Below are 12,907 nucleotides of genomic sequence, written 5' to 3' on the forward strand. Positions count from 1 at the left end.
ATAGATAGCATTGCATTACATTACATTACATGGCAATGCAATGCACAGTTGCTGAAGTTGAACCAAAATGAGCTTGTCATCTGGCTTCTGCAACTTTTAACATGAAAAATCCAATGAGGAGAAGAAAAGCAAAGCCAAAGAGTCCATCCCAAAATCTGACAAACAAGCAAAATGAACAAAAAGCATTGAATTCAATTCTTTCTGATTTTAGAAACTGCATTAAAGAAGGGGTGCACCGGTCCTGGAGATACTGCAATACCAGGTCAATGCGTGGAGTGGACAGAGCAAGCTCTTTTTCCATCTCCCTGTTCTAAAAATCCATTTAATATATGGTCCCCAGATAGGGGACGTATCAGATATTAAACTGATAAGAACAGATACTACACTTGATCTTAGCCAAAAGGCCGAGAAGCGATAACCAGAATTGGTTTCCGACTACGGTGCCACCCAAGGATTCTGAAAAGTCCATTTGTGGAGATGGCCACCTGGACTCCCGTTAAGAAGACATGCTGTCAACCTCTAGATCCCTCACATGCCTGCACTTTTCGGCTTGCTGCTGCTGCAATCCACGCGTTTTAGATCTGCATAACTCCACCTCTTTTAGCACAGTACCCTCAACCCCCGGCTGTTCCCACCCGCCTCAACACCGTTGGAAGGGAGGAGAACCAATTAAGGCGGGGGGGTGGGGGTGGAACGAGCAGCTGTCCACCCTTAGCAGGAGGGTTGCTGATTAATTACCTCTCCTGCTGCTGCTGCTGCTGGCTGTCCAGCAGCAGACTGAAGGTGGCTGCTGCTGTGCGCAGGTATATAAAGGCTCAGAGCCTATTATGACACGCGCAGCCAGCGTTCCATTGCCACATTCCGTCTACTGCAGGCGGGATACCTGGATGGCTGAATGTCACTGAGAAGCTCACAGAGACCGCCATAAGCAACAGTTTAAAAGAATGCCACAGACTAATCAACCAAACTTTTTGGGTTGGTTTCTCTTTTATAGTCTGCAGGCATTAAATGAAAGAAGTCAGTGTTCCAGCAGAGGGAGACAACGTTTCAGAAAAGGCATTGTAGCAAACCAAAAAAGAAATTTTAAGCGCAGCAGAGTAACCAGCTCACATACCTGTTAGCTCAGGTGAGTTTAAAAGGCTGCTGTTGATAACAAGGGCATTTGCTAAATAGATGGTGTGTGTGCAACAATATACTGAAAGGTCAATTATATTGTGCAGCTTATCTCACCACCTGTAGTTATTTAGGTGAAAGCTCCAAAATGCTTGCCTAATATGTCTGTTTATCCAAAAGGAAGTATAGAGGGAGAGCTAGATAGATAGCATTGCATTACATTACATTACATGGCAATGCAATGCACAGTTGCTGAAGTTGAACCAAAATGAGCTTGTCATCTGGCTTCTGCAACTTTTAACATGAAAAATCCAATGAGGAGAAGAAAAGCAAAGCCAAAGAGTCCATCCCAAAATCCGACAAACAAGCAAAATGAACAAAAAGCATTGAATTCAATTCTTTCTGATTTTAGAAACTGCATTAAAGAAGGGGTGCACCGGTCCTGGAGATACTGCAATACCAGGTCAATGCGTGGAGTGGACAGAGCAAGCTCTTTTTCCATCTCCCTGTTCTAAAAATCCATTTAATATATGGTCCCCAGATAGGGGACGTATCAGATATTAAACTGATAAGAACAGATACTACACTTGATCTTAGCCAAAAGGCCGAGAAGCGATAACCAGAATTGGTTTCCGACTACGGTGCCACCCAAGGATTCTGAAAAGTCCATTTGTGGAGATGGCCACCTGGACTCCCGTTAAGAAGACATGCTGTCAACCTCTAGATCCCTCACATGCCTGCACTTTTCGGCTTGCTGCTGCTGCAATCCACGCGTTTTAGATCTGCATAACTCCACCTCTTTTAGCACAGTACCCTCAACCCCCGGCTGTTCCCACCCGTCTCAACACCGTTGGAAGGGAGGAGAACCAATTAAGGCGGGGGGGGGGGTGGAACGAGCAGCTGTCTACCCTTAGCAGGAGGGTTGCTGATTAATTACCTCTCCTGCTGCTGCTGCTGCTGGCTGTCCAGCAGCAGACTGAAGGTGGCTGCTGCTGTGCGCAGGTATATAAAGGCTCAGAGCCTATTATGACACGCGCAGCCAGCGTTCCATTGCCACATTCCGTCTACTGCAGGCGGGATACCTGGATGGCTGAATGTCACTGAGAAGCTCACAGAGACCGCCATAAGCAACAGTTTAAAAGAATGCCACAGACTAATCAACCAAACTTTTTGGGTTGGTTTCTCTTTTATAGTCTGCAGGCATTAAATGAAAGAAGTCAGTGTTCCAGCAGAGGGAGACAACGTTTCAGAAAAGGCATTGTAGCAAACCAAAAAAGAAATTTTAAGCGCAGCAGAGTAACCAGCTCACATACCTGTTAGCTCAGGTGAGTTTAAAAGGCTGCTGTTGATAACAAGGGCATTTGCTAAATAGATGGTGTGTGTGCAACAATATACTGAAAGGTCAATTATATTGTGCAGCTTATCTCACCACCTGTAGTTATTTAGGTGAAAGCTCCAAAATGCTTGCCTAATATGTCTGTTTATCCAAAAGGAAGTATAGAGGGAGAGCTAGATAGATAGCATTGCATTACATTACATTACATGGCAATGCAATGCACAGTTGCTGAAGTTGAACCAAAATGAGCTTGTCATCTGGCTTCTGCAACTTTTAACATGAAAAATCCAATGAGGAGAAGAAAAGCAAAGCCAAAGAGTCCATCCCAAAATCTGACAAACAAGCAAAATGAACAAAAAGCATTGAATTCAATTCTTTCTGATTTTAGAAACTGCATTAAAGAAGGGGTGCACCGGTCCTGGAGATACTGCAATACCAGGTCAATGCGTGGAGTGGACAGAGCAAGCTCTTTTTCCATCTCCCTGTTCTAAAAATCCATTTAATATATGGTCCCCAGATAGGGGACGTATCAGATATTAAACTGATAAGAACAGATACTACACTTGATCTTAGCCAAAAGGCCGAGAAGCGATAACCAGAATTGGTTTCCGACTACGGTGCCACCCAAGGATTCTGAAAAGTCCATTTGTGGAGATGGCCACCTGGACTCCCGTTAAGAAGACATGCTGTCAACCTCTAGATCCCTCACATGCCTGCACTTTTCGGCTTGCTGCTGCTGCAATCCACGCGTTTTAGATCTGCATAACTCCACCTCTTTTAGCACAGTACCCTCAACCCCCGGCTGTTCCCACCCGCCTCAACACCGTTGGAAGGGAGGAGAACCAATTAAGGCGGGGGGGTGGGGGTGGAACGAGCAGCTGTCCACCCTTAGCAGGAGGGTTGCTGATTAATTACCTCTCCTGCTGCTGCTGCTGCTGGCTGTCCAGCAGCAGACTGAAGGTGGCTGCTGCTGTGCGCAGGTATATAAAGGCTCAGAGCCTATTATGACACGCGCAGCCAGCGTTCCATTGCCACATTCCGTCTACTGCAGGCGGGATACCTGGATGGCTGAATGTCACTGAGAAGCTCACAGAGACCGCCATAAGCAACAGTTTAAAAGAATGCCACAGACTAATCAACCAAACTTTTTGGGTTGGTTTCTCTTTTATAGTCTGCAGGCATTAAATGAAAGAAGTCAGTGTTCCAGCAGAGGGAGACAACGTTTCAGAAAAGGCATTGTAGCAAACCAAAAAAGAAATTTTAAGCGCAGCAGAGTAACCAGCTCACATACCTGTTAGCTCAGGTGAGTTTAAAAGGCTGCTGTTGATAACAAGGGCATTTGCTAAATAGATGGTGTGTGTGCAACAATATACTGAAAGGTCAATTATATTGTGCAGCTTATCTCACCACCTGTAGTTATTTAGGTGAAAGCTCCAAAATGCTTGCCTAATATGTCTGTTTATCCAAAAGGAAGTATAGAGGGAGAGCTAGATAGATAGCATTGCATTACATTACATTACATGGCAATGCAATGCACAGTTGCTGAAGTTGAACCAAAATGAGCTTGTCATCTGGCTTCTGCAACTTTTAACATGAAAAATCCAATGAGGAGAAGAAAAGCAAAGCCAAAGAGTCCATCCCAAAATCCGACAAACAAGCAAAATGAACAAAAAGCATTGAATTCAATTCTTTCTGATTTTAGAAACTGCATTAAAGAAGGGGTGCACCGGTCCTGGAGATACTGCAGTACCAGGTCAATGCATGGAGTGGACAGAGCAAGCTCTTTTTCCATCTCCCTGTTCTAAAAATCCATTTAATATATGGTCCCCAGATAGGGGACGTGTCAGATATTAAACTGATAAGAACAGATACTACACTTGATCTTAGCCAAAAGGCCGAGAAGCGATAACCAGAATTGGTTTCCGACTACGGTGCCACCCAAGGATTCTGAAAAGTCCATTTGTGGAGATGGCCACCTGGACTCCCGTTAAGAAGACATGCTGTCAACCTCTAGATCCCTCACATGCCTGCACTTTTCGGCTTGCTGCTGCTGCAATCCACGCGTTTTAGATCTGCATAACTCCACCTCTTTTAGCACAGTACCCTCAACCCCCGGCTGTTCCCACCCGTCTCAACACCGTTGGAAGGGAGGAGAACCAATTAAGGCGGGGGGGGGGTGGAACGAGCAGCTGTCTACCCTTAGCAGGAGGGTTGCTGATTAATTACCTCTCCTGCTGCTGCTGCTGCTGGCTGTCCAGCAGCAGACTGAAGGTGGCTGCTGCTGTGCGCAGGTATATAAAGGCTCAGAGCCTATTATGACACGCGCAGCCAGCGTTCCATTGCCACATTCCGTCTACTGCAGGCGGGATACCTGGATGGCTGAATGTCACTGAGAAGCTCACAGAGACCGCCATAAGCAACAGTTTAAAAGAATGCCACAGACTAATCAACCAAACTTTTTGGGTTGGTTTCTCTTTTATAGTCTGCAGGCATTAAATGAAAGAAGTCAGTGTTCCAGCAGAGGGAGACAACGTTTCAGAAAAGGCATTGTAGCAAACCAAAAAAGAAATTTTAAGCGCAGCAGAGTAACCAGCTCACATACCTGTTAGCTCAGGTGAGTTTAAAAGGCTGCTGTTGATAACAAGGGCATTTGCTAAATAGATGGTGTGTGTGCAACAATATACTGAAAGGTCAATTATATTGTGCAGCTTATCTCACCACCTGTAGTTATTTAGGTGAAAGCTCCAAAATGCTTGCCTAATATGTCTGTTTATCCAAAAGGAAGTATAGAGGGAGAGCTAGATAGATAGCATTGCATTACATTACATTACATGGCAATGCAATGCACAGTTGCTGAAGTTGAACCAAAATGAGCTTGTCATCTGGCTTCTGCAACTTTTAACATGAAAAATCCAATGAGGAGAAGAAAAGCAAAGCCAAAGAGTCCATCCCAAAATCCGACAAACAAGCAAAATGAACAAAAAGCATTGAATTCAATTCTTTCTGATTTTAGAAACTGCATTAAAGAAGGGGTGCACCGGTCCTGGAGATACTGCAATACCAGGTCAATGCGTGGAGTGGACAGAGCAAGCTCTTTTTCCATCTCCCTGTTCTAAAAATCCATTTAATATATGGTCCCCAGATAGGGGACGTATCAGATATTAAACTGATAAGAACAGATACTACACTTGATCTTAGCCAAAAGGCCGAGAAGCGATAACCAGAATTGGTTTCCGACTACGGTGCCACCCAAGGATTCTGAAAAGTCCATTTGTGGAGATGGCCACCTGGACTCCCGTTAAGAAGACATGCTGTCAACCTCTAGATCCCTCACATGCCTGCACTTTTCGGCTTGCTGCTGCTGCAATCCACGCGTTTTAGATCTGCATAACTCCACCTCTTTTAGCACAGTACCCTCAACCCCCGGCTGTTCCCACCCGCCTCAACACCGTTGGAAGGGAGGAGAACCAATTAAGGCGGGGGGGGGGGGTGGAACGAGCAGCTGTCTACCCTTAGCAGGAGGGTTGCTGATTAATTACCTCTCCTGCTGCTGCTGCTGCTGGCTGTCCAGCAGCAGACTGAAGGTGGCTGCTGCTGTGCGCAGGTATATAAAGGCTCAGAGCCTATTATGACACGCGCAGCCAGCGTTCCATTGCCACATTCCGTCTACTGCAGGCGGGATACCTGGATGGCTGAATGTCACTGAGAAGCTCACAGAGACCGCCATAAGCAACAGTTTAAAAGAATGCCACAGACTAATTAACCAAACTTTTTGGGTTGGTTTCTCTTTTATAGTCTGCAGGCATTAAATGAAAGAAGTCAGTGTTCCAGCAGAGGGAGACAACGTTTCAGAAAAGGCATTGTAGCAAACCAAAAAAGAAATTTTAAGCGCAGCAGAGTAACCAGCTCACATACCTGTTAGCTCAGGTGAGTTTAAAAGGCTGCTGTTGATAACAAGGGCATTTGCTAAATAGATGGTGTGTGTGCAACAATATACTGAAAGGTCAATTATATTGTGCAGCTTATCTCACCACCTGTAGTTATTTAGGTGAAAGCTCCAAAATGCTTGCCTAATATGTCTGTTTATCCAAAAGGAAGTATAGAGGGAGAGCTAGATAGATAGCATTGCATTACATTACATTACATGGCAATGCAATGCACAGTTGCTGAAGTTGAACCAAAATGAGCTTGTCATCTGGCTTCTGCAACTTTTAACATGAAAAATCCAATGAGGAGAAGAAAAGCAAAGCCAAAGAGTCCATCCCAAAATCCGACAAACAAGCAAAATGAACAAAAAGCATTGAATTCAATTCTTTCTGATTTTAGAAACTGCATTAAAGAAGGGGTGCACCGGTCCTGGAGATACTGCAATACCAGGTCAATGCGTGGAGTGGACAGAGCAAGCTCTTTTTCCATCTCCCTGTTCTAAAAATCCATTTAATATATGGTCCCCAGATAGGGGACGTATCAGATATTAAACTGATAAGAACAGATACTACACTTGATCTTAGCCAAAAGGCCGAGAAGCGATAACCAGAATTGGTTTCCGACTACGGTGCCACCCAAGGATTCTGAAAAGTCCATTTGTGGAGATGGCCACCTGGACTCCCGTTAAGAAGACATGCTGTCAACCTCTAGATCCCTCACATGCCTGCACTTTTCGGCTTGCTGCTGCTGCAATCCACGCGTTTTAGATCTGCATAACTCCACCTCTTTTAGCACAGTACCCTCAACCCCCGGCTGTTCCCACCCGCCTCAACACCGTTGGAAGGGAGGAGAACCAATTAAGGCGGGGGGGGGGTGGAACGAGCAGCTGTCTACCCTTAGCAGGAGGGTTGCTGATTAATTACCTCTCCTGCTGCTGCTGCTGGCTGTCCAGCAGCAGACTGAAGGTGGCTGCTGCTGTGCGCAGGTATATAAAGGCTCAGAGCCTATTATGACACGCGCAGCCAGCGTTCCATTGCCACATTCCGTCTACTGCAGGCGGGATACCTGGATGGCTGAATGTCACTGAGAAGCTCACAGAGACCGCCATAAGCAACAGTTTAAAAGAATGCCACAGACTAATCAACCAAACTTTTTGGGTTGGTTTCTCTTTTATAGTCTGCAGGCATTAAATGAAAGAAGTCAGTGTTCCAGCAGAGGGAGACAACGTTTCAGAAAAGGCATTGTAGCAAACCAAAAAAGAAATTTTAAGCGCAGCAGAGTAACCAGCTCACATACCTGTTAGCTCAGGTGAGTTTAAAAGGCTGCTGTTGATAACAAGGGCATTTGCTAAATAGATGGTGTGTGTGCAACAATATACTGAAAGGTCAATTATATTGTGCAGCTTATCTCACCACCTGTAGTTATTTAGGTGAAAGCTCCAAAATGCTTGCCTAATATGTCTGTTTATCCAAAAGGAAGTATAGAGGGAGAGCTAGATAGATAGCATTGCATTACATTACATTACATGGCAATGCAATGCACAGTTGCTGAAGTTGAACCAAAATGAGCTTGTCATCTGGCTTCTGCAACTTTTAACATGAAAAATCCAATGAGGAGAAGAAAAGCAAAGCCAAAGAGTCCATCCCAAAATCCGACAAACAAGCAAAATGAACAAAAAGCATTGAATTCAATTCTTTCTGATTTTAGAAACTGCATTAAAGAAGGGGTGCACCGGTCCTGGAGATACTGCAATACCAGGTCAATGCGTGGAGTGGACAGAGCAAGCTCTTTTTCCATCTCCCTGTTCTAAAAATCCATTTAATATATGGTCCCCAGATAGGGGACGTATCAGATATTAAACTGATAAGAACAGATTTTTTTTTTTTTTTTTTTTTATCGAAAGCCCGAATTCGTGTACAAAACCCGAGTGCGCTTAAAAAAGTGACAAGTGCCACAAAAAAAGTGCACTAGGATGCTGGTCTTCTTGAAACCCTCTCCAAAAGGAGAAGGGTCCCCCAAACCATTCCCCGTCCCTCCGAGCCAAAAGGCCACAGCGAGGAACAGGGACAAAAAGCCACCTCCAACCGAAGTCAGAGGCGACCCAATCTTACCCCCAGCACCTGCCCGAGTTCTCACCCGAGCAAGGCACTGGGAGCCAAAGACTGTGCTCCCCTCCCGAAAGAGGGGAGCCAACAACGCTCTCCTCCCGAAAGAGGAGAGCCAGGGGGGTTCAGGGGGGAGCGGAACCTGATGGCCACACACTCCACCCCTAGACCTGCCAAGAGAGGAACCCGTAAGGGAACCGCATCCCGACAAAATCCTAGTAGGACGTGACACACGTGAATAAGTGGACACACAGTGACAAAGAAATTAAATAAATAGTGAAGGTTTCACAGTATAATACTGCCCGGACCTTCGACCGGGAATTGAAAAATTCCCCATCCTAAGGCCAGAAGGCCCGGAATAAGGGTGTGTGCGAAGAAAGAAAATTTGAAGTGCTTGTGCAAATGTGCCATAAACTCAAGTGGGGTTCCCAATCCCAGTGAGTCAAGGCACCCCAGGGTCACCACTCCTGGGGCACTTCACACTTCGGGCTTTCGATCTTCCCCGGCCCAATGGCGTCGATCCTGGGGGGCCATGCTTTCCACCAGATGACTATATTAGCCACCTGGCGTACTAAGAAGCGCCTAAACCCCAGTGTGCATAATGTATCAATCTACTAGGGCGGCCAACATCCAAAACCGCCTTTTCGAAAGATACTACACTTGATCTTAGCCAAAAGGCCGAGAAGCGATAACCAGAATTGGTTTCCGACTACGGTGCCACCCAAGGATTCTGAAAAGTCCATTTGTGGAGATGGCCACCTGGACTCCCGTTAAGAAGACATGCTGTCAACCTCTAGATCCCTCACATGCCTGCACTTTTCGGCTTGCTGCTGCTGCAATCCACGCGTTTTAGATCTGCATAACTACACCTCTTTTAGCACAGTACCCTCAACCCCCGGCTGTTCCCACCCGCCTCAACACCGTTGGAAGGGAGGAGAACCAATTAAGGCGGGGGGGGGGTGGAACGAGCAGCTGTCTACCCTTAGCAGGAGGGTTGCTGATTAATTACCTCTCCTGCTGCTGCTGCTGCTGGCTGTCCAGCAGCAGACTGAAGGTGGCTGCTGCTGTGCGCAGGTATATAAAGGCTCAGAGCCTATTATGACACGCGCAGCCAGCGTTCCATTGCCACATTCCGTCTACTGCAGGCGGGATACCTGGATGGCTGAATGTCACTGAGAAGCTCACAGAGACCGCCATAAGCAACAGTTTAAAAGAATGCCACAGACTAATCAACCAAACTTTTTGGGTTGGTTTCTCTTTTATAGTCTGCAGGCATTAAATGAAAGAAGTCAGTGTTCCAGCAGAGGGAGACAACGTTTCAGAAAAGGCATTGTAGCAAACCAAAAAAGAAATTTTAAGCGCAGCAGAGTAACCAGCTCACATACCTGTTAGCTCAGGTGAGTTTAAAAGGCTGCTGTTGATAACAAGGGCATTTGCTAAATAGATGGTGTGTGTGCAACAATATACTGAAAGGTCAATTATATTGTGCAGCTTATCTCACCACCTGTAGTTATTTAGGTGAAAGCTCCAAAATGCTTGCCTAATATGTCTGTTTATCCAAAAGGAAGTATAGAGGGAGAGCTAGATAGATAGCATTGCATTACATTACATTACATGGCAATGCAATGCACAGTTGCTGAAGTTGAACCAAAATGAGCTTGTCATCTGGCTTCTGCAACTTTTAACATGAAAAATCCAATGAGGAGAAGAAAAGCAAAGCCAAAGAGTCCATCCCAAAATCCGACAAACAAGCAAAATGAACAAAAAGCATTGAATTCAATTCTTTCTGATTTTAGAAACTGCATTAAAGAAGGGGTGCACCGGTCCTGGAGATACTGCAATACCAGGTCAATGCGTGGAGTGGACAGAGCAAGCTCTTTTTCCATCTCCCTGTTCTAAAAATCCATTTAATATATGGTCCCCAGATAGGGGACGTATCAGATATTAAACTGATAAGAACAGATACTACACTTGATCTTAGCCAAAAGGCCGAGAAGCGATAACCAGAATTGGTTTCCGACTACGGTGCCACCCAAGGATTCTGAAAAGTCCATTTGTGGAGATGGCCACCTGGACTCCCGTTAAGAAGACATGCTGTCAACCTCTAGATCCCTCACATGCCTGCACTTTTCGGCCTGCTGCTGCTGCAATCCACGCGTTTTAGATCTGCATAACTCCACCTCTTTTAGCACAGTACCCTCAACCCCCGGCTGTTCCCACCCGCCTCAACACCGTTGGAAGGGAGTAGAACCAATTAAGGCGGGGGGGGGGGGGGGGTGGAACGAGCAGCTGTCTACCCTTAGCAGGAGGGTTGCTGATTAATTACCTCTCCTGCTGCTGCTGCTGCTGGCTGTCCAGCAGCAGACTGAAGGTGGCTGCTGCTGTGCGCAGGTATATAAAGGCTCAGAGCCTATTATGACACGCGCAGCCAGCGTTCCATTGCCACATTCCGTCTACTGCAGGCGGGATACCTGGATGGCTGAATGTCACTGAGAAGCTCACAGAGACCGCCATAAGCAACAGTTTAAAAGAATGCCACAGACTAATCAACCAAACTTTTTGGGTTGGTTTCTCTTTTATAGTCTGCAGGCATTAAATGAAAGAAGTCAGTGTTCCAGCAGAGGGAGACAACGTTTCAGAAAAGGCATTGTAGCAAACCAAAAAAGAAATTTTAAGCGCAGCAGAGTAACCAGCTCACATACCTGTTAGCTCAGGTGAGTTTAAAAGGCTGCTGTTGATAACAAGGGCATTTGCTAAATAGATGGTGTGTGTGCAACAATATACTGAAAGGTCAATTATATTGTGCAGCTTATCTCACCACCTATAGTTATTTAGGTGAAAGCTCCAAAATGCTTGCCTAATATGTCTGTTTATCCAAAAGGAAGTATAGAGGGAGAGCTAGATAGATAGCATTGCATTACATTACATTACATGGCAATGCAATGCACAGTTGCTGAAGTTGAACCAAAATGAGCTTGTCATCTGGCTTCTGCAACTTTTAACATGAAAAATCCAATGAGGAGAAGAAAAGCAAAGCCAAGGAGTCCATCCCAAAATCCGACAAACAAGCAAAATGAACAAAAAGCATTGAATTCAATTCTTTCTGATTTTAGAAACTGCATTAAAGAAGGGGTGCACCGGTCCTGGAGATACTTCAATACCAGGTCAATGCGTGGAGTGGACAGAGCAAGCTCTTTTTCCATCTCCCTGTTCTAAAAATCCATTTAATATATGGTCCCCAGATAGGGGACGTATCAGATATTAAACTGATAAGAACAGATACTACACTTGATCTTAGCCAAAAGGCCGAGAAGCGATAACCAGAATTGGTTTCCGACTACGGTGCCACCCAAGGATTCTGAAAAGTCCATTTGTGGAGATGGCCACCTGGACTCCCGTTAAGAAGACATGCTGTCAACCTCTAGATCCCTCACATGCCTGCACTTTTCGGCTTGCTGCTGCTGCAATCCACGCGTTTTAGATCTGCATAACTCCACCTCTTTTAGCACAGTACCCTCAACCCCCGGCTGTTCCCACCCGCCTCAACACCGTTGGAAGGGAGGAGAACCAATTAAGGCGGGGGGGGGTGGAACGAGCAGCTGTCTACCCTTAGCAGGAGGGTTGCTGATTAATTACCTCTCCTGCTGCTGCTGCTGCTGGCTGTCCAGCAGCAGACTGAAGGTGGCTGCTGCTGTGCGCAGGTATATAAAGGCTCAGAGCCTATTATGACACGCGCAGCCAGCGTTCCATTGCCACATTCTGTCTACTGCAGGCGGGATACCTGGATGGCTGAATGTCACTGAGAAGCTCACAGAGACCGCCATAAGCAACAGTTTAAAAGAATGCCACAGACTAATCAACCAAACTTTTTGGGTTGGTTTCTCTTTTATAGTCTGCAGGCATTAAATGAAAGAAGTCAGTGTTCCAGCAGAGGGAGACAACGTTTCAGAAAAGGCATTGTAGCAAACCAAAAAAGAAATTTTAAGCGCAGCAGAGTAACCAGCTCACATACCTGTTAGCTCAGGTGAGTTTAAAAGGCTGCTGTTGATAACAAGGGCATTTGCTAAATAGATGGTGTGTGTGCAACAATATACTGAAAGGTCAATTATATTGTGCAGCTTATCTCACCACCTGTAGTTATTTAGGTGAAAGCTCCAAAATGCTTGCCTAATATGTCTGTTTATCCAAAAGGAAGTATAGAGGGAGAGCTAGATAGATAGCATTGTATTACATTACATTACATGGCAATGCAATGCACAGTTGCTGAAGTTGAACCAAAATGAGCTTGTCATCTGGCTTCTGCAACTTTTAACATGAAAAATCCAATGAGGAGAAGAAAAGCAAAGCCAAAGAGTCCATCCCAAAATCCGACAAACAAGCAAAATGAACAAAAAGCATTGAATTCAATTCTTTCTGATTTTAGAAA

The 12,907-nt window shown here is 45.4% G+C and overlaps 9 non-coding genes and 1 pseudogene across 9 annotated transcripts; all 10 read right to left on the minus strand.

Annotated features, from left to right (window-relative positions):
* Positions 1–225: 225 nt before the first annotated feature.
* LOC141187448 (U2 spliceosomal RNA) lies at positions 226–416 on the minus strand. Its single transcript, XR_012261633.1, has one exon. It is a non-coding gene; the product is annotated as a U2 spliceosomal RNA (small nuclear RNA).
* A 1,123-nt stretch (positions 417–1,539) lies between these two features.
* On the minus strand, positions 1,540–1,730 carry LOC141187450 (U2 spliceosomal RNA). Its single transcript, XR_012261635.1, has one exon. It is a non-coding gene; the product is annotated as a U2 spliceosomal RNA (small nuclear RNA).
* A 1,121-nt stretch (positions 1,731–2,851) lies between these two features.
* Positions 2,852–3,042, minus strand: LOC141187452 (U2 spliceosomal RNA). The gene has a single exon (XR_012261636.1). It is a non-coding gene; the product is annotated as a U2 spliceosomal RNA (small nuclear RNA).
* Positions 3,043–4,165: 1,123 nt separating this feature from the next.
* On the minus strand, positions 4,166–4,356 carry LOC141185401 (U2 spliceosomal RNA). Its single transcript, XR_012260067.1, has one exon. It is a non-coding gene; the product is annotated as a U2 spliceosomal RNA (small nuclear RNA).
* Positions 4,357–5,476: 1,120 nt separating this feature from the next.
* On the minus strand, positions 5,477–5,667 carry LOC141187453 (U2 spliceosomal RNA). The gene has a single exon (XR_012261637.1). It is a non-coding gene; the product is annotated as a U2 spliceosomal RNA (small nuclear RNA).
* Positions 5,668–6,789: 1,122 nt separating this feature from the next.
* LOC141187454 (U2 spliceosomal RNA) lies at positions 6,790–6,980 on the minus strand. Its single transcript, XR_012261638.1, has one exon. It is a non-coding gene; the product is annotated as a U2 spliceosomal RNA (small nuclear RNA).
* A 1,117-nt stretch (positions 6,981–8,097) lies between these two features.
* On the minus strand, positions 8,098–8,285 carry LOC141185973 (U2 spliceosomal RNA). Its single transcript, XR_012260545.1, has one exon. It is a non-coding gene; the product is annotated as a U2 spliceosomal RNA (small nuclear RNA).
* Positions 8,286–9,079: 794 nt separating this feature from the next.
* LOC141186295 (U2 spliceosomal RNA) lies at positions 9,080–9,171 on the minus strand (annotated as a pseudogene).
* Positions 9,172–10,291: 1,120 nt separating this feature from the next.
* On the minus strand, positions 10,292–10,482 carry LOC141187455 (U2 spliceosomal RNA). Its single transcript, XR_012261639.1, has one exon. It is a non-coding gene; the product is annotated as a U2 spliceosomal RNA (small nuclear RNA).
* A 1,126-nt stretch (positions 10,483–11,608) lies between these two features.
* Positions 11,609–11,799, minus strand: LOC141184781 (U2 spliceosomal RNA). Its single transcript, XR_012259504.1, has one exon. It is a non-coding gene; the product is annotated as a U2 spliceosomal RNA (small nuclear RNA).
* Between the last annotated feature and the right edge of the window lie 1,108 nt (positions 11,800–12,907).

This window comes from Phyllobates terribilis, unplaced genomic scaffold (assembly GCF_046119375.1).
Source record: "Phyllobates terribilis strain yellow unplaced genomic scaffold, ASM4611937v1 Scaffold_40__1_contigs__length_11209783, whole genome shotgun sequence".
In the NCBI taxonomy this organism is placed as follows: domain Eukaryota; kingdom Metazoa; phylum Chordata; class Amphibia; order Anura; family Dendrobatidae; genus Phyllobates; species Phyllobates terribilis.